Here is a 20,752-nt window from a genome sequence, read left to right as displayed (position 1 = left end):
ACACAACCACGCAGTTAATAATGCAACCCACACTGCTGAAACATAGCATAACCATGCAGTTAATGTTGGACTGCATTGGTCGGTTAGAAGGGGGGTTGAATAGCTCTGTAAATAATAAAAATAAACCCTTCTTGATCTTTCAAATAAACACTTGCATAAAATAGATTAAATAAACAGAAAGACGGTAAAAGAAGAGACACAAGTCTTTTTACTTGGTTACAACCGGAGAGGTTGTTAATCCAAGAAAGTTGAAGCGTACTAGAATATCTCCTTCAGGCGGAGAAGCCTCTTACAGCATTTAAGCACTGAAAATAAAGAAACTAAACTATAAATGAAGCGCACAAGTGTTGGAAATAATAATTGTTTGTCTGTATCTAGCTTCTGGACCAAGGCTGTATTTATAACCTTGGTCGGGGTGCCTGGAAGGGTTCTGGACGCTTGGGAGGGGGTAAAATTTTATCCCCTTCACAACAGATCGCGTTTGACGTGATCTTGGTTAAAAGTCAAATTCGGGCGCTCGGAATGGTTCCGGGTGCCCCGGACTGTTCCAGGCGCCCCGGGTGGGGAAAGTCAACCTCATTGACTTTTTCAGCCCGGGTCTTCTGCTCCGGCTTCGTTCGCCTCGGTCTGAGTCTTCCGCTCGCTTGGGTGATCTTGGCCATCCGGAATAGGGTTCACCCGAACCCAACTTCCGACCTTCTCGAGTAGGCTTCCGCTCCGGCTTCTCGTCCCTCAGAATCGTCGCGTGCTTCCTTCTCATCCGCCAGCGTACTCATCCGCAGCTCTTCGTCTCTCGGACGCACCGAGCCCGTCGGCTCTCTCCCGTGCCGACCTTCTCGCTAGCTGCGTCTCTTGCTCCCCGAGCAATCTTTCACTTCGGCTTTTCGTCCCTCGGAACCAGCACACGCTTCCTTCTCGTCCACCGGGGTACTCTTCTGCGGCACCTCGTCCGTCGGACGCCCCGAGCCCGTCGGCTCTCTCCCCGTGCCGTCCTTCTCGCTAGCCACGTCTTCCGCTCGACTTCATGTGCTCCTTAGTTTCTGCACACTTAGACACATGATTAAAACACCACAGGACCTAACTTAACTTGTTGATCAAACCAAAACAACCTGGGGTTCCAACAGTTAATAATGCAACTCACTCGGCTAAAACATAGCATAACCACGTAGTTAATAATGCAACCCACTCAGCTGAAACATAACACAACGGAAATCATAAAATAGCGAACATGAAATGAACAAAACAACTAACTACGAGCCAGCTCGGCTTGACACAACATTACCAAACTAATACAAGATACCACAAGACAAAACTCCAAGTGGACATCGAATTATTACAATACAAAGATCACAAAACCAAAACACAAATAACAAAGGAAACCAAAACTAGAAGATCATCCTCAGATGTGACGTGGGACTGGCGGACAGGACCTCCAAGCGACTTCATAAATCCTTTACCAGCTACCTGGCAAAATAAACCAGTTTACGGGGTGGTGAGTACTAAGACTCAACGGGTAATAGACAGATAGTGCATGAACATAATAAAGAACTAGAGATACAAAGGTATGCAGTCTCGTAGGGAGAAATAGCAGATACTACAATGATATCATAATAAGTGTCTATACCTAAAACTCTATCCTAGGCTAATAATAGAATGTCAGGTGTAGCAAAGACCTGCTACAGTACTACTCATAACTACACGGGTAACATGTGAGGTATATACATATTACCAATAAGTAAACCAGTGTCTAAACTCATACCTCAGGTATATATCTCAACCTATGTGAACATATCAGCATAGGTAAGCAACAACAACATAAATAAACAATAGCAGCATAAGTAAGCAACAACATCAACAGGTATAATAAACAGCATATGCACGGATGGTCACCCCGCCCACCTCTCTGCACCACAACCCCTGTATGATCGAGAGGACAGATCGATGACAACTGTACCACTCAAAGGCCGCCATTACTCTCGAGTGATCGAGTGGACATGTGCATAGTAGCTAACTAGCTACATCTGCGACGGGGGTCCCTGCTGCTCGTAACTCCAGCTATCACTATCCATAAGTAAGCGAGTGAGAGCACGACAGGACAAGCGGCATGCTCCAGCTACCACTACCCATAAGTGGTCGAGCGTGCGACCCTGGCCAACGACCCTCTCAACTACAAGGGAGACATGGTCGCTGGCATACATGCAATGACATGATGCGTAAATGCAGCAGTCATCATATATATATTAACAAAAAATATGTATGCTACATGAAGCCAGCATACTCAATAAGGTATGCAAACATACAACATTCAAAGCAAGTAGACATGGTATCCAGTATCCACATATCCAATATCTACTATCTAGTATCTGGTATATAGTATCCGATATCTACTAAATATCATGGATAACAACGAGAGACTGTATAGACACAGAAACAAATAGCTCAAAGATCGAGTGGATAAACTTCAAGCACAAGAAAAATACGAGTGGAGTCAAGATGAACACAATAACTATATGAATTTTTAGCTCATGCACTAAGATCAATGTACTAAAGAGATAAAGCAAGAAGTACCCGCCTTAATCAGTAATTCGTAGCGGAACAAATCCCATGTCAAGATGCTCGTCTCGAATCAACGTCCTGCAAATCACATGATATACAGTTTAGCTAATCACATATACGACAACTAGTTAAACCCAAAACTCAATCCTAATTCGATTAAGTAATCTCATTTAATTTCACCTGATGATCTAAGTCCAATTAATAACGGTCTATCCAAATACTCATCAAATTCATCCATTAATCAATCCAATGCTATTTAATCAACACATCACAACTGAATTCACAACTTCTAATCAACTATCAAGGTAAGCATCATAAATCCAATACAACTTAAATCAATTTCTATTCCATAAATAAAATCCATCCCTTGCATTGATCTACATGAAACAATAAACCAATTTATTGAGATCGTTAACCAATCCAACAATTGATTTAATCATTGTATGAAGACTATCTACTCAACCCATCTCTTAACCATATATTAACTAACTCCAAACCAATATCCATCACAGTAATCACATCCGATGTAGGCATGAAATTAATCTTAAAACTCACCCAAATCCGGATGCTTCACTATTGACTCGCAACCGACGAAGATTGTTGTCACAATTGGTGATTGGAGCAAGATCATGTTGTTGTTCAAAGGTTCAAATACACATAAATCATTACTAAAATAGATCATACACTACAATCAACCGCTAAAGATGGTCTATTACCTCCAAAGCAACACAATACTTCGATGAACTATACTTTATGGAAATTCTGGCCAGATGAAGCCTAATTCTGATTGCTCTGCAATGCACTCATAGCCGAAGAGGAAGGGAATCAGCTTGCATCAGCATTTGCTAGAGCTTCGATGCCTCCAAAGAAGGTGGAGGTCAGTGGTGATCGCAACACCAGCAGCGACAGTGGCTGACCAGGGGGACACAGCAAGGATGACGTTGCCGCGGTGAGATCACGAAGGAGGGAGCAGAGAGATCGGGTGAAGGCCGACACTGGCGTTGTTGTTTTGCTCCCTCGCAAAGCTTCAATGGTAGATTTGCACTGGAGATGCAGAGGGGAGGGAGAAGAAGTCGGCGTCGAGTTGTGGAGCGATGATCTGACGATGGTGAAATGCGGAGGCGGTAATGACAAACCGAGGAAGCTGGCGGCCGATGTTCAGTGGAGGATCTAGGGGGGAGCGGGGGTGTGCTTGAGCACCCCCTTGCTCACGGAAAATTCCATCAGTATGCTGCAGTCCGAGGGACAGCGAGAAGGAAGACATGCTCCAACTTTTTTCTTTGAGCAGCCTCTTCAGATCGAGCGGCTATCGGCACGCGAAGGGGGCGGTAGCACTAGGGCAATCGACGATAAAGGCAACACGACCCTCGGGCGATCAGACGCTAGCAAGGCTGGGCGGTCGGTGATCGGGACTCACCAATGTCGGAGCCAGTTGATCAGCGGCGATGAGTGATCAGGAGAGGCGGCGAGTGAGGGAGAAGAGAAGGTGATCGGGAACGAGGAAGAAATCAAAAGTTTTCGAGCACTGTAGCACCGCATAGGTTTTATACTTAGGATAAATTTATTAAGCCCTATGTTAATTCTTTAATTAACTCCCACTTAAATTGGATATTATAAATAGGCTTTCTCCACGCCGAATAACTTTATCCCCTTAAACGGGTCATACGAACTCTGTTTAAATTCCAGAAAATTTATAAAAATTCATAAAAATTTCAATAAGATTATTTGTCAAATAACCTTATTATTTAATTATTATTTAGGCATCATATTTTACAATATTTTTTAAATAATTTTTAAAAGAATTTTTAAAATGGTTTTAAAACGAATTTTAAAATGATTTTTAAAATATTTTTTTAAAAATGTTTTTAAAATAATTTTTAAAAGAATTATTAAAATGATTTTAAAATTTTTTTTAAAATGATTTTTAAAATATTTTTAATATAATTTTTAAATGATTTTTTAAAATAATGTTTAAAATAATTTTTGAAATGATTTTTAAAATAAGTTTAAAATGATTTTTTAAAAAATTAAGTTAAGTTAAAGATTAATTAATTTGAAGACTTGATTAACTTAAGAAGTTAATTTAAGAGTTAATTAAAGTTTAAGAATTATTTTAAAAAATAAATTAAGAATTAATTAATGGTTAACTAAATTAATTTAAATTAAGGATTAATTAAGAAACTAATTCAAGTTTAAAAGTTATTTTAAGTTAATTTATTTAATTAATTAGTTAATTGAAAAATACTTTGAGTTAGTAATTGATTAAGTCAAAGATTAAGTTAACTTGGGATCGTTAACTAAATAAGTTAATAATTTAAGAAAAATAGTAGTAATAAAAGTTTAGTTAAACATACTTAATTATTATTGGTCGTTAACGGTCTAATCCTTGGTTACTAACTAATGATCAGCAAATAGCAGTGTTTACTTAATTAGCCGAGTCAAATATTTATGGCTAGTTTGATATTTACTAAAAAAAAGAACTACTTGACTTGATCAATATATTGCTATATTTTTCGCCTAAACTTATGTTAATGCATTGATATAAATATCTGAAGTCCAGGCAAAATGCCTACACATCTCACATCATTCTATATTTATAAATACACAATCAAGTTAAATTTAGTGTGTTTGTGAGATGCTCAATTCTTAGATCTATAGGATCATGCTTTTTAGAGTTTTGATCTAGGTTAAGGCCAAAAACAAATTTTAGAACACCAAAGAAATAGGAAATTTTTAGAAAACATAAGTAAATAATTTTCTTAGAATTAAAAAAATATCCGAATAAATATCCTCCTCCTTAAATTAAGATTTTTCAGGCACAAGCAATATCTTTAAGATTATTTGTAAATAATTTTAATGAATTAATGATTTGATTTCAGATTAATTATTTATATTTAATTTAGTTTAATTTTAAATTAACTTTATTCATCTCACCAGTTTAAATTTTCAAACAAAGGGATCCTATAATTTTGTAAGATGAGTTAAGTTGAATTTCAGGGTTTGGTTTAACTTGTGTTAGATTCATGTTTAGCTTTGGGTTTAACAAATATGTATTCTTTGGATAAATTTCTAAGTTGTGGTGAGTCACCTGGATATCATTAGAGTAACCACGCCTTCGAGCTTTTCCAAATAATCCTATCCACTGAACTTAATAACAGAACTTTGGTCTAACCAACTAGGATTGATAAAAGGTAGCTTTAGTTAGTTATACTAAGCTAAATGCACCAGGTCGAAGCCATATCTTCCTAGACATGTATAGACAGAGCTTTCTTAACTTACTATCATCCAAAACTTCTCCAATGCTATTTTTCAGGTTAAACTTTTGTCACTTTTTAATCTATACCTAATTACCCAATCGGGTAAACTATTATTTTAGAGGTGTCAACTATTTTGGAGTCTCCCCCCTGAGTTATTGAATTTTTAGGTTTAGGTTTTAGATTTATGTCGATTACTTTTGTACTTATAATAGATTTGATGGTAATTCGAGTTTGAATTGGTTTTGTAGTTATTTGATTTAAATTTATTTTTTTTTCAATTTTTTCAATTTGAATTTCGTTTTATGTTTTAGATTTGGGTTTGGGTTAGGTTTAGATGGATTTAAGTAGTAAATTTCGTGTTTAGGCACATAGAATTGATTGAGTCATACTTGCGTGGTTAGGTACACTTTCAGAACTCAAGCTTTAATTAGGTTTTTGTTTTGGCTTATGAGTGATATAAATATTTTGTTTGTTGAGATGGACTTATATCCGAGCCCGGATTTATTGTATACAGCTTTTTAGGTTTTAATAATTAAATCCAAGTTTTTTGATCTAGTGGTGAAAGATTCTAATAATCCTTTAAGTTTATTAATTTTATTTTTAAAATTTGTGTTTTCCTCCTCAAGTCTTGTACCTTGAATTGGATTTTTATTTTTAGTTTATTCCTTGAGGCGTTGATTTTTTGATTCATTTTATTTTTCATACTTAATTAGATTTTTGTTTAAACATGTAATTATTCTAAAAAAATTAGAGGTTAGGATAGAAGATACTTAAGTGCCTTCTTCTTTATGGTTGTTTTGGGTTTGTCTTCTTTTATTTGTGGACACTCGTGCTTAGTGTCCTTTCTTATTACACCGATAGCATGTGATTTTTGCCTTTAAGTCATTTGATTTAATCACCTTTTGTAGAACATTCTTCGTGAATTTATTTTTCCTCCTAGTGAACATTTTTCTGACCATGTTCACTAGTTGTTCTTTGTCGGCTTCTGAGTCATATTCAGATTCTGGCTCTGGCTTGTTCTTGTTCTTGGCTTCTTTTGAAGAACCTGCAAAAATACAATTCTTTTCTCGACTTGCTTTGAGTTAGTCTGTTCATGGAGTTCAAGTTCACAAAATAACTCATCTAGTTTAAGTTTATTCAAGTTTCTCAAAACTTTATAAGCATCTACTAAAGATGCCCACAGTGCATTTCGAGGAAAGGAATTCAAGACATACCTGATTACATCTCTGTTCTCCAGTTGGTAACCGATTAGGTGAAGTCCATTAAGAATATCCTTGATTCTTGCGTGTAATTGAGTAGTTGTTTCTTCATCCTACATTTTAATATTGAAGAAGTTATTTAGTAATAAGTCACGTTTTGTTATCTTTGCATCGCTTGTGCCTTCATGCAGTTCGATCAATTTATCCCAGAGCTCTTTAAGGTTCTCGAATGGGCTGACGCAGTTCAGTTCTTCCCTGGTAGGTCTGCACTAGATGGTGTTCACTACCTTGAAATCGACCTGAGCCTTTTTCTTGTTTTCCAGATTCCATCTTTCTGGATCAATTAGTACTTTTGTTGCCTCATCTACTGGCACCCGGTATCCTCGTCGGATGGAGAACCATTGATCGATGTTGGTCTTCAGATATACCTCTGTTTGCTTCTTTCAGTATGAAAAAGCGTCCCCGTTGAAGAGGGGAGGACAGACGGTGTTGTATCCCTCATTTTGGATTATTTAAGCAACCTTTACACACAAATAATAAAAGGAAAGAGGTCCCAAGACTAGGTTTTGGATTAGCAGTGTGAGAGATAATAAAGGTATTTAGAAATTTGATTGGTGTTGCACCAATTCAAAGATTTTGTAACGAAAAAAATTTACCCAAAAGGGTAATTATATTGTACCAATTTGGATTATATCAAAAAAAAGCTCAAAACCAGAAAGAGATATTAGAAAAAAATTAAAAATCACCCCCCTTGCCTGATTGGTGGTTACACCAATTCAGAGGGTACCAACTCTGATACCACTTGTAGGATTGGAAAGACGCTAGAGGGGGTGAATAGCGATCGTTGAAAATCGAGAGAGAATCGAAGTACGCAATGGAAAAAAGAATATAATGCTAACAAACTAAGATTTACTTGGTTCGGAGCCTTCGACGACTCCTACTCTAAAGCTCACACTCGTCAAGTGCTTTCATTGGAAAATCCACTATTAGTTCGTAAATATTTTACATGAATTGGTTACAAGAGTTGAAAAAAATAATGTTACCCACACAAAAAGGAAATCTGAAGGACTCTTTGTTCTTCAAACTTCGGAGCAACCTTTCGGTATCGTTGGAGCTTTTTCGGAGCCACACTCAAGAGAAAAAATTGTAGTAGTTGTTGTTCTTCAGCTCCTAGTCGAAGACTTTATATAGGTCCATTCTAGACGCCTGGAACTCGTACGGGCGCCTGAACCATGTGGCTCGGCCAATCGACGCGCTCCACATCAGCTTGTGGATGAATTTTGCGATCTGGGCTCCTGGATCAACTCCGGAAGCCCAGATCTCTAGGGCACCCCAGGCACCTACCCGGGCGATACTGGTTCAGGCGCTCGGACCCCCTTTTTCAGCTCCTTCTTTACCTACAAAAAAGGGTTAGTCCTAGCCAACAAAAATAGGGTCATCTTGTAAAATAGAGTTAGTACAACTCAGTAGATAGGAGTAGTAATTAAATCCCGTCTCCTCGAGACCAGGATCTAGTCAAGATCTCAACTTAGATTTCTTAAATAGACCTAAGTTGGATCAACGTCTACAGTTCCCTCAATGGGGAACACATCCTCACTGAATCTCTCCTCCAGTTGCTTACCCTCACTTACCAACTGTAGTCATTTGACTTGCATTTGACTCATCAGGTCTTCTCACCAGTTATTAAGTCTGCAAACCTAACTGGATTTCGGTCGGTTGTCAGGTCCTGCGAACCTAACCCAACTTTCCGTCAGATATCAAGCCCCGTGAACCTATCTGGACTTCGCGCCAACTATCGGGTCCTGCGGACCTAGTTAGATTTCAGCCTGGTGTCAGGTCCTTCAGACCAGTCAACTCCTGCACACTTGGTAGAAAAGTTAGATCACAAAACACTCTAACTTTAATCCTCTTATCATTCATCAAAACATGAATTAGATCATTAGTGCAAATTACAGTAACACAAAATCTTCTCTTAATCATTAGTAATATCACCTACCTAGTACATCATCTTCATAGCTTTCAGATAGGATGAATATTTACTGATCCTGTCCGAGAGTCGAGGCAATCGACGTTGGGGACGTGGCGCTCCTGATGACTGGTGGTGGACTCCTCGTCAATGAAGCCTGCAACCACAACAACGTCAGTGTCGAGCCAAGGAGGGGTTCCCCGGCGATGGCCCTCTGACGCTCAAGTCAAACACCGATGATGTAGAAGACACGAGGAAGCAAAATGGCAACGTAACTGTGGCTACAGTAGAGATTATGCATACCTCCGTCGAAGTTTGGGGTCTTTATATAGGACTCTCTGGGAGCATGTGTACGCTCCTCGATGCATGCACACTCCTCGATGCATATCCTGAAGAGACATGTTAGAAAAGTGTCCCTGACCCCATACCTTAATGACCCAAGCATATCTCTGACAAGATAGTGGAAGCTTCCACCGTACGATCTTATGCTCATCCATGCCGTCAACCATGCCGTCTGTCGATGGCGCGAGCCCCTATGAGGATATCGGTTGATCCTCCTTTTGTCTGTTAGTGGGTCGAGCGGGATGGACACTCGGCCAGCCCTCGATCATTTGTCGGGCCTTATCCTCTGGCCGAGCGGAATGGTCGCTCGGCCAACATCCCTTTGTCCTGGTTCCATGTTATGTAGGCCGAAGTTGTGTCCCAATGTAGCCTACTCGGTCGTCAATGATTCGCCGATGTGCGTCCGAGCGGGCTAGCCGCTCGGCACCTACTTCGTCTGTCCTGAGCGTCGGAAGCTCAGTATGGAGCGGAGTTGTACTGGTATCCGCCCGGACCCTCTTCCTCCCGAGCGGGAGAGGGGGTTGCCCAATTGGACTTTGACCTTCACCATGTCATTGACCACCACGCTGACCGGGGCCCCTCCTTATCACCGGATCACCTTATGGAGCCGAGCTATACTGGTATCTGCCCGAACCCTCTTCCTCCCGAGCGGGAGAGGGGGTTGCTCGATTGGACTTTGACCTTCACCATGTCGTTGACCACCCCGCTGGCCAGGGCCCCTCCTTATCACCGGATCACATGCCTCCCTTTCAAGTCTAGTCAAAGGAGGCTACAAGTCCGACTGACTGGATGAGCTAGTCTGGAGATCGGCTGGCCGATCGGCCATGATACTGGTTGGAATTCCGACCGGTCTACCCGAGGGTGTCGGGCGGCCCTGCGGTTGTTCCTCGAGGCCGATCGGTACTTCGCCACTCGCCCTTGGAGAAGTTTACAGTTTTGATCCTTGGTTGAGAGCGGTCAATGCTGACCGCATCTGAATCCCTTCGACATTCGTGCAAATCATCTCCATTAAAGCCGAGCACGCGCCCACGCCTGTTAATGGCATTCATTAAATGTTGCCCTGTAGGCGTGTGCCACGTGTCACTATCACCATCATCGCACGCCCGAAGCGACAGATATTGATGTGACGTTTGATGATTTGAATTCAATGACTGAATCTGCCTCCGCCTTTCGTGCCCTGGATCGGACGGCCCCGGTTGGCCGAGTTGAAGCTTTATAAAGCCGCTATGTTGGCGTCTTTCTCCTGCATTTTTTACGAAGGCTGTCGGCGTTCCTCTACGTGACCAGTGCTCCGGCGATCTCCTCTCTTGTTTCTAGCGGCCTTTCCTTCTCTTGTAAGCTCTCCCGCTCCTTTCTGCTCTTCAAACTTTTCGCTACTTAGTTGTTTTCCGTTATCTATTGCATTCTATGCTCGCCTTTCTTCTCGTCGTCCCTGTTTTCTTGTTTTCCGGCAATGGCCAGTCCTTCACAACCGTCAGCCCCCTCGCCTGGATTCTGGTATTCTACCATGGAGACCAGGTTCGATGCGGGTGATGCTGAATGTCTTAGAAACACCTTTCAAATCCCCTACAATCATGAGATTATTTTGGCTTCTTCGGCCGATCGACCAAATTACCCGCCGACTAGCACCTTCTGCTTGTTCCGAGACCAGTTTGTGGCCTGCCTGTGGTTTCCCATTCACCCCTTGATCACCGAAGTTTGTAATTATTTCCGCGTTCCTCTTCCGCAACTTGTCCCCAATTCCTTTTGTCTGCTGTGCGACATTGTTGTTCTGTTCCGGCTGCACGACATCCCTTTGACCCCTCAAGTCTTTCATTATTTCTATTACCCCAAGCAGTCCGAGCCGGGGACCTATCTCTTTCAGTCTCGAATCAGTTTGATATTTTTTGATAAGATGCCCACTTCAAATAAGCACTGGAAAGAGTACTTCTTCTTCCTGAGACTCCCCGAGCAGCCCAACTTCCGGACCCAATGGTAGGTCAGACTACCACCTCAATCGGACCTGAAGAAGTACAAGAGTCGGCCGGATTATCTCCATGTGGTGAACATGCTGGTCGGTCAGAAGTACGACATCCATAAATTACTGTTGGAGGGTGTTCTATACATCTTTAGGCTGAGTTCGATCCGCACAGGGCTCCCGAACGGCTTAGGTATGAAATTTCTTGGCACTTCTTCTTTGAGTCTAACTGATTTGTTTTTTCTCTCTTGCAGCCAAAACCATGATGCGAGCGCGCGTGGCCGGCCTGACGAAGCTGAAGGATGCCGAGATCGAAGCGGCTGCTGCCAAGAAAATGGTGAGCCTCAGCCTAGCGGCTCCCACGAAAGCACGCAAGCTGAGAGCAGGGAGTCTCTTACTGTCATTCAAACGACCAGCCTCGAAGAAGTTGTCGTGTCGCCTCCAACTCTCGAAGCACAACCCCCCGCTTAGACCGAGGGTATCGAGTCTTCTAATGAGGGGTTGCCACTTATCAGGCGCAAGAGGCGCCGTATGGAAAACACCTCCCGATCCGCCACCTTGGCCGTGGGTGCCACCGAGGGCACTTCTTCTCCTGTGGCTATCCCAACAGTGGAAGCCACTTCGTTCGATCGGACCCCATCTCTGGCCGATCTGCCGACGGAGTCTATCCCTGCGCAACTGATCGCGTCTCTAGCCCCGTCCCGAACCCTACGGAGGCCTCGGATGTCCAGGATCGACCTCGTGATGACTGCTGCTCGCTCTGGTCCAGCGGTCTCCTCCTCGTCAGATCCGAGCGGTAGTCGATCAGTGACGGCGACTATCAACCTTCCATCGAAGGACTATCTTGAGCAGTGCGCCCATCCGACCGTCCCTGAACACAAGATTATAATTTGTGGGCCACTTGCCGGCATTTGGGAGGAAGCACGAGCTCAAGCGGCAACGATATCGCCAGGAGCGCTCGGGAACATCCATTTACAGATGGCCACTAGGGTACATATTTCATCATTTCATACTTTTCCTCCGATCAACGTTAATATTTTTCTGTCCCCTTGCAGTACTGGTGGAGAGCGTGGCTATGTGCCAACGGCTCGACCTTGTGGAGGAAGAGCTGAAGAAGCTTAAGATTTCTGGTGGCGCCTCTTCCTCCCAGGGGCCATCGGTCGCCCAGTTGTAAGCCGATCTGGAAAAGGCCCAACAACTCCTCACGGCGGAGCAGCAGAAGTCGGCCGATTAGGCTAGTAGGCTGGACCAGATCGAGACTCAGTTGAAGACTTACGACAGAAAACTTAAGCTGGCCTCCACAAGGAAGCAGTGAGCCATCGCCGACCTGGAACTAAAGAACCAGGAGGCTCGACGACTTGCCCAAAAGCTCAAAGAAGTCGAGGACTATCTGATCGCCGAGCAGGCCTGCTGGGCGGCTAGAGAGGAGTCCCTGAACAAGAAGTTCAAGGAGGCCGAAGATGCCCTGGAGGCCTCCCGTTCTACCCTTGAGGCCTCCCATTCTTCCCTGACAGTCTACCAACAAGAAGAGACGAGCCGATTTGTAGTGATGAAACAGGAGTATCTCTGCTCGGACCAGTTTACTTAAAAAGTAGTCCAGTGGATCATCTGAGCATTCGAGTTGGTCGCTAATGAGACCCTCCAATAGCTCAAGGCGAGCAATCACCTTCCCGAATCCATGATAGACGACGTTATCAGTTGTAGTCAGCTGAACGACTCCATGTCTGATGATGTATTTGACTATATAGAGTGAGCTGGAGTCCTGTAAAAGTTTTTCATGTCTTAAATGTAATCCTGCCGCTCGGCAGTATCTTTTTGCGAAATGAACGTTTTGCCCGTTCTGCGGGGCTTTTCTTCATGACTTATTTGTTTCCATGCTTGGTACCAAGTGTTTCCGCTCGGCGACTTGCGGGTCGTTGATTGGCCATTCGCTGAATTCAAATAAGGTTCATACCTTCTCCTAGGTTTAAGGTCGTCGTTCGACCGTTGTTGGAGACGGGGGTTTAACGCCGTCACTCGACGATTAGGTGAAAACAGGGGTTTATCGTCACCGCTCAATGGTTCGATGAAGACAGGGGTTTAACGTCGCAGCTCGACGGTTCGGCATGCCGTTCGGCACAAAGCTTGAAGCTTAATTTTTTATTTCCTGTCCAGCGTTCAAGGAACATAGGGGCATAAAGATACATTGATCACATTGGTGCACCTCTCATCCGGCTCGATAAGGCTGGAGATGGTTCGCGCTCCACGGACGTTCCAGTCATTGCCCGTCCTCGTCTTCCAAGTAGTAGGCACTCGAGCGGAGCTTCTCCACAACCTTGAGGCGTCCGACCCAGGGAGCTTTCAACTTAGTGACGTCGCCGACCGGCTTTACTTTCTTCCACACCAAGTCGTCGACCTGAAACGATCTTGGAATCACCCTCCGATTATAGCTCTGCTTTATCCTCTGCCGGTATGCCATCAGTCGGATGGCCGCTTTAACGCGCACTTCGTCCACCAAGTCCAGCTCCAGAAGCCTCCGCTCGACGTTGTCTTCGTTGTAGTTCGAAATCTGGTCGGATTCAATCCCGACTTCGACGGGGACGACCACTTCACTGCCATATACCAGGTGGAAGGGCGCGACCCCCGTCCCCTCCTTGGGAGTCGTGCGGATTACCCATAACACGCTGGGGAGTTCATCTACCCAGCTCCCTCCAATGTGGTCGAGTCGAATGCGTAGGATTCGAAATATTTCTTGGTTGACGACCTCCGCCTGTCCATTGCTCTGAGGGTAGGCAACCGAAGTGAAGGCTTGCTGAATGTCATACCCTTCGCATCATTCCTTGAGCCTCTGGCCCACGAATTATCTGTTGGTGCGGGAAGCATCCGACGATCGAACCTGAGTTTTGATAATGGCAAAAGATTTAAAGTTAAGGGTTGGTGTAATCTAACATGGTTGAATGAGTATTTCAGGAAAGTCCTATCTGCGGTTAGGCAAAGGGAAAAACCCTAGGGGGTGGTAACCCTAGGTCATAGGGGGTGGTAACCCTATGCGGAAAGTCTTGGCAGGTCGATGGCTTCAGGCAAAAGTCCTAGGGGGTGGTAACCCTAGGTGGAAAGTCCTGGTGTCGCGAACCAGGTGAAAGTCTGGACTAGCCGGGAAGCGGATGTCCAGCAGAAAGTCCGGAAGCATCGAGTGCTGAGCAAAAGTCCAGTCGATCTGGAGGATCGACTGGCAACAGGTAAATCTCCTGGAGTGTTCCCCGTAGATGGAACAGTAGGCGTCGGGTCGACCTAGGATTTCCGGTGGGAAATCCGAAGTCAGACTCGGACAGTCCGAAGACTGTCAATTCTTCTTTTACGATGTTTTGTCTTATTCTAACACTGTCTTGCAGGAGATTTTGCTCGGACTAACCTTTGTTTGCAGGTGAGGAACCTGCTGGAAAAAGGCTGTCCGGGCGCCCGAGACCAAAGTTTATCCCCTGCGCGAAGTTGACACGTGGAGCATCCTGGTTGGTTGGCCACGTCACACTCCAGGCGCCCGGAAGGGATCCAGGCGCCCGGAACCTCATATAAAAGAAGGGTCGAGGTGCAGCACCAAGTACAACGACAATCTAAGTAATCTCCCTGCGACAAGCTGCTAACGACTCGGTCCAGAAAGCGCTGCAACGACACCCCGACAACCTGGAGCTTCGATTTAGTCTTTTGTTGTCGGTATAATCTGTTTACTGTTTTAAATTGTAGTTAATCTGTAATAGTTTTATCGTGCTTATATTTGTTGCCCACGGAAAACGATCAAGGATCGCGGGCCTTCGAGTAGGAGTCGCTTTAGGCTCCGAACGAAGTAAATCTTCCTGTCTCTCTGTGTTTGTTATTTCTTTATTCCGCTGCGCTTTTACTCGTTTGTTTTACGAATCGAAAGAAATAGCCACGAACGCTATTCACCCCCCTCTAGCGTGGTCTTGATCCAACATTATCTTCCATTATTAGAGACGAGCCGGTGTGGGATTCCGAATCGATAAATGATGTACTGCCAAATGAACTTCATGACCATCTGCTCGGTTATCCTTGCCAGCGACTCAACTTCGACCCATTTGGAGAAATAGTCCACCGCGACGAGCAAGAACTTCCTCTGACCCGTCGCCATGGGGAAGGGTCCCACGATGTCCATGCCCCATTGGTCGAACGGACATGCCACTATGGACGCCTTCATCTCCTCGATCGGTCGGTGTGAGAGGTTGTGGTACTTTGGACAGGACAAACAGGTGGCAACCGTCCGAACGGTGTTCTCCTAGAGGGTCGGCCAGAAGTATCCGGTGAGTAAAATCTTCCTTACCAATGAGCGGTCGCCCGGATGTCCTCCACAGGACCGTTAGTGCACCTCCTGCAGTATGTAATTGGCATCCTCCGACCCAACACACTTAAGTAGGGGCCTCGAGAAAGCCTTTTTATAGATATAATCTCTGATCAGGGTAAACCGACCAACCCTCTTTCTCAATAAGCGGGCCTCCTCTTGATCGGACGGTGTAGCTCCCGATCGCAGAAACTCTGTCAGCGCCATCCTCCAGTTGTCTGGGAAGGTGAGTCCTTCCATCCGGTCAATGTAAGCCACTAAAGCCACCTGCTCGATCGGTTGTGATATGATGATCGATGATTACGAGCTGATCAATTTGGCCAATTCGTCTGTAGCTTGGTTCTCTGCTCGAGGGACCTTCTATATTATGACCTTCCGAAAGTTGGCCTTAAGTTTTTCAAAAGCCTCCATGTAGAGTCTGAGCCGCGTGTTTCTTATCTTGAACGTTCCAGCTAGCTGCTATGCAGCCAACTGTGAGTCCGAGTGGATGAGGACCTTGATGGCTCCGACGTGTTGGACAGCTTGTAGGCCAGCTATAAGTGCTTCATATTCGACTTCATTGTTGGTCGCTTGGTAGTCTAGCTGAATGGACAGCTGCATCCGCTCCTCTTGGGGGGAGATGAGTAGTATTCCGATCCCGCTCCCTTGCCGAGTGGGCGAGTCATCTACATAGATTCTTCAAACGACTTCTGGTTCGGGATTTTGTACCTCGATGATGAAGTCCGCCAAGGATTCGGACACTTCTGGATTGAACAGGACTCTCCCCAAAGGACTGTCGGTCATCACGATGATGGAATGCACTAGGAAGTAAGGGTGAAGCCTCCAAGTGGCGAGCACCAACGTAAAAGCCAATTTCTCGAGATGGGTGTAGCGAGATTCAGTGTCTTTCAATATATGACTCAGAAAGTACACCGGTTGTTCCTCGTCATTCGGCCTAACTAGCGTCGAGTCGACCGCATGCTCGGTTGAGGATAAATAAATTCTGGGTGGCTCGCCGACAGTTGGCTTAGCCAATACAGGCAATGAACTAAGGTATTCTTTCAACTCTTCAAACACCCAGTCGCACTCTTCGTCCCATTGAAATTTGGTAGCTCAACGTAATATCTTGAAGAACGGCAAGCTCCGGTCGGCTGACTTGGAGATGAACCGGGATAGCGCTGTTATCTGCCCAGTGAGATGCTGGGCTTCCTTGAGATTCCTTGGCGGCGGCATATCTTATAGTGCCTTCACTTTGCTGGGATTCGCCTCGATACCCCGTTCGGTGACGATGTAACCCAGGAATCACCCTCTCTTTGCGCCGAACAGACACTTGCTTGGGTTCAGCTTGATTCCATATGTCCTGAGCGTCTGGCAAGTCTCCTTGATATCTGCACATAGGTCAGCTGCTCAGAGGAATTTAATTAGTATGTCGTCGACATATACCTCCATGTTACGACCGATCTGCCGTAGAAACACCTTATTCATCAACCTCTGATAAGTAATGCCAGCGTTCTTTAGCCCGAACGACATGACATTGTAGCAGTAGATTCCATCGGTCGTGATGAAGCTGACCTTTTCTTGATCTTCTCGGGCGAGCGGCACTTGGTGGTACCCTTGATACGCATCCAGCATGCATATTAGCTCGCACCTGGCAGTGGAGTCTACCATTTGATTAATCCGGGGCAGGGGGTAAAAATCCTTCGGGCATGCCTTGTTGAGGTCCCTAAAGTCGATGCAGACACGTCACTTGTTGCTCGGCTTTGAGACCGACACTACATTTGCGAGCCAGCTCGGGAATTAAACCTCACGTATGTGACCGACTTCCAAGAGCTTCTCTATCTCTGCTCGGATGATCATATTTTGTTCGGCGGTGAAGTCCCTCTTTCTCTGCTTCACCAGCCAAGCATCTAGTCGGACGTGGAGCTCACGCTGCGCAACGCTCGGCAAGATCTCGGGAAGCTCGTGCGTTGACCATGCAAATACATCGTGATTTTGTTGGAGGCAAGCGACCAGCTCCGCCTTCTGCTAGGCTCCCAAATCGGACGTGATGAAATTCGTTGCCTCCTCTCGGTAGGGGTAGATATGCACTTCTTCCTTTTCTTCATAGACTAGAGTGGGGGGATTTTCAGTGATGACGCTTACCTCTAGTCAGGGTGTCTTCCGAGCGGCTCTAGCTTCGGTTTTGACCATCTTGACATAACAACACCGAGTAGCTAATTGATCACCTTTAACCTCTCATACCCGGTCTTCTACCGTGAACTTGATCTTCTGGCAGTATGTTGAGACTACCGCTCGGAATTCGTTGAGAGTCGGCCGGCCCAGAATGACGTTGTAGGCTGAGGGGGCATCCACTACAATGAAGTTCGTGGTTCTAGTCCTTCTGAGCGGCTCCTCCCCGAGTGATATAGCCAACTTAGCTTGGCCGATCGGCGGAACCTCGTTGCCGGTGAACCCATATAGTGAGGTCGTCATCGGCAGCAGCTCGCCCCGTTCGATCTGGAGTTGATCGAAGGCCTTCTTGAAAATTATATTCACCGAACTCCCTGTGTCAACAAAAATCCGATGAATTGTATAATTGGCAATTACCGCTCGGATGATGAGGGCGTCGTCGTGAGGGACTTCCACTCCTTCGAGTTCTCGGGGTCCAAAGCTGATCTCGGGCCCGCTCATCCTCTCCTAACTACAGCCCATGACGTGAATTTCCAAGCGTCGAGCATATGATTTTGTGGTTCGATTGGAGTCGCCGCTGGTCGGTCCACCGACGATGATGTTTATCTCTCCCCGAGCGACATTACTTATGTTTTCCTCTTCCCGGGCGCTAGGCCTGTGTCGCTCGTGTGAGGCTCGGGGAAAGTCATTGCTCATCTGTTGATGGTGGTGCGGCCGCTCGGGTGACAGCCCGACATCTTCTCGTCGCCCGGCGGTTTGATGCCCACGTCGCCCGTCGGGTGAAGGCGATCGGTGATGAGAGCCCCTTGGCACTGATCGGGTGATTGGTGTAAACCTGCGATAGTCCTGGGTGTTGTGTGACGCTGATTGGTGGAAGGAACAAAACATATGCACCCATACCTTGCCCTTCACTATTTTTGGCCAATCGGAAGCCACATGCTGAACGGCCTGGGCCCTTGCTTCTTTGTGCGGTCGGCCTTCAACTCTTGGCCCTCTTGGTGGTTGGTGGATGTTAGGCGGTCGCCGTTTTGCTGGCACCGCGGGCTCGGATGGCGTCTCCTTCCTTCTGGCTGCCTGGGCCTCATCCACGTTTATGTATTCATTACCTTTCTTGAGCATGTGGTCGTAGTCACGAGGCGATTTTCTGATGAGCGATCGGAAGAAGTCTCCCTCCACGAGCGCCTGGGTGAAGGCATTCATCATGATCTCAGATGAGACCGAGGGGATATCCATAGTTACCTGGTTGAAGCGCTGGATGTATGCTTGAAGGGTTTCTCTCGGCCCTTGCTTCAAAGAGAACAGACTGACGCTCATCTTTTGGTAGCGCCTGCTGCTTGAAAAATGGTGGAGGAAGGTCGTTCGAAAATTCTTGAAACTTTGTATTGATCCGTCCGGCAACCTCCTGAACCATCGTTGGGCCGAGCCAGATAGCGTTGTGAGAAAGACTCGGCACTTCACCCCATCTGTGTATTGGTGAAATGTAGCAGCGTTGTCGAACTTTCCCAAATGATCATCCGAATCGGTTGATCCGTTGTATTCTTCGATTGCCAATGGAGCGTGGTGCCTTGGCAATGGATCTTACAGTATTGCCTCGGAGAATTGGCGGTTGATCCGCTCGGGAGATGCGTTGGCTCGGGGCGCCTTGCCTTTCCTTGCGTCCCGAACGGGCGCTTCGTCTGCAGAAGATCCCTTCTCCTGATTTGTTTGCGCAATCTCTGAGGGCGTTTGGAAAAGAACCCGATGAAATGAAATAGGCGCAGGTGGAGCTTCTCCATGCGTGCTGGTCGGCAGTCTATTTTGCCCCCAAATAGAATATTGCTCCAGTCGATCATCGTGAGTCGCTCGGCCTCCATTGGTCGACGTTGCTTGTTGCGCTAGTCAGTCGGCTAGTGCCTTTTGCTATTGTTGCTCGACGATCTTTGTCGCTCGCGCTTGTATTAGCGCATCGAGCTCTTCTTGAGTGAGCGTCACAGTGTGAAGTCGTCCAGCTTCTTCCATTTTCTCGGCTCGGATGCAGGTACGTTCCCACAGACGACGCTAAATTTGATCATGTCCAAGAGTCAAGGCAATGGACGCTGGGGACGTAGCGCTCCTGATGACTGGTGGTGGACTCCTCGTCAATGAAGCCTGCAACCACAACAACATCAGTGCCGAGCCAGGGAGGGGTTCCCCGACGATGGTCCTCCGACGCTCAAGTCAAACACCGACGATGTAGAAGAAACAAGGAAGCAAAATGGTAGCGTAACTGTGGCTACAGTAGAGATTATGCATACCTCCGTCGAAGTTTGGGGGTCTTTATATAGGACTCTCTGGGAGCACGTGCACGCTCCCCGATGCATGCACGCTCCCCGATGCATGCACGCTCCTCAAAACATACCCTGAAGAGACGTGGCAGAAAAGTGTCCCTGACACGATACCTTAACGACCCGAGCATATCTCTGGCAAGATAGTGGAAGCTTCCACCGTATGATCTTCTGCCCGTCCATGCCGCGCGCCAACCACGCCATCTGTCGGTGGTGCAAGTCCCTATGAAGATATCAGTTGATCCTCCTTTTGTCTGTTAGTGGGCCGAGCGGGATGGACGCTCGACCAGCCCTCGATCGTTCGACGGGCCTTATCCTCTGGCCGAGCGGAATGGTCGCTCGGCGAACAACCCACTGTCCTGGTTCCACGTTATGTAGGCCGGAGTTGTGTCCGAATGTAGCCTACTCGGTCGTCAATGTTTACCGATGTGCGTCCTAGCGGGCTGGCCACTCGGCGCCTACTTCGTTTGTCCTGAGCGTCGAAAGCTCGGTATGGAGCCGAGCTGTACTTGTATCCACCCGGACCCTCTTCCTCCCGAGCGGGAGAGGGGGTTGCCCGATTGGACTTTGACCTTCACCATGCCATTGGCCACCTCGCTGACCGAGACCCCTCCTTATCACCGGATCAGTTACTTATATTGAGAAAAAGAGGATTGATAGTAAGTTTAAAATAAAAACTCTATCAGAAAGAACA

The sequence above is a fragment of the Zingiber officinale genome, chromosome 4A (genome assembly GCF_018446385.1).
Source record: "Zingiber officinale cultivar Zhangliang chromosome 4A, Zo_v1.1, whole genome shotgun sequence".
Taxonomy (NCBI): domain Eukaryota; kingdom Viridiplantae; phylum Streptophyta; class Magnoliopsida; order Zingiberales; family Zingiberaceae; genus Zingiber; species Zingiber officinale.
This window is presented reverse-complemented; position numbering follows the sequence as displayed.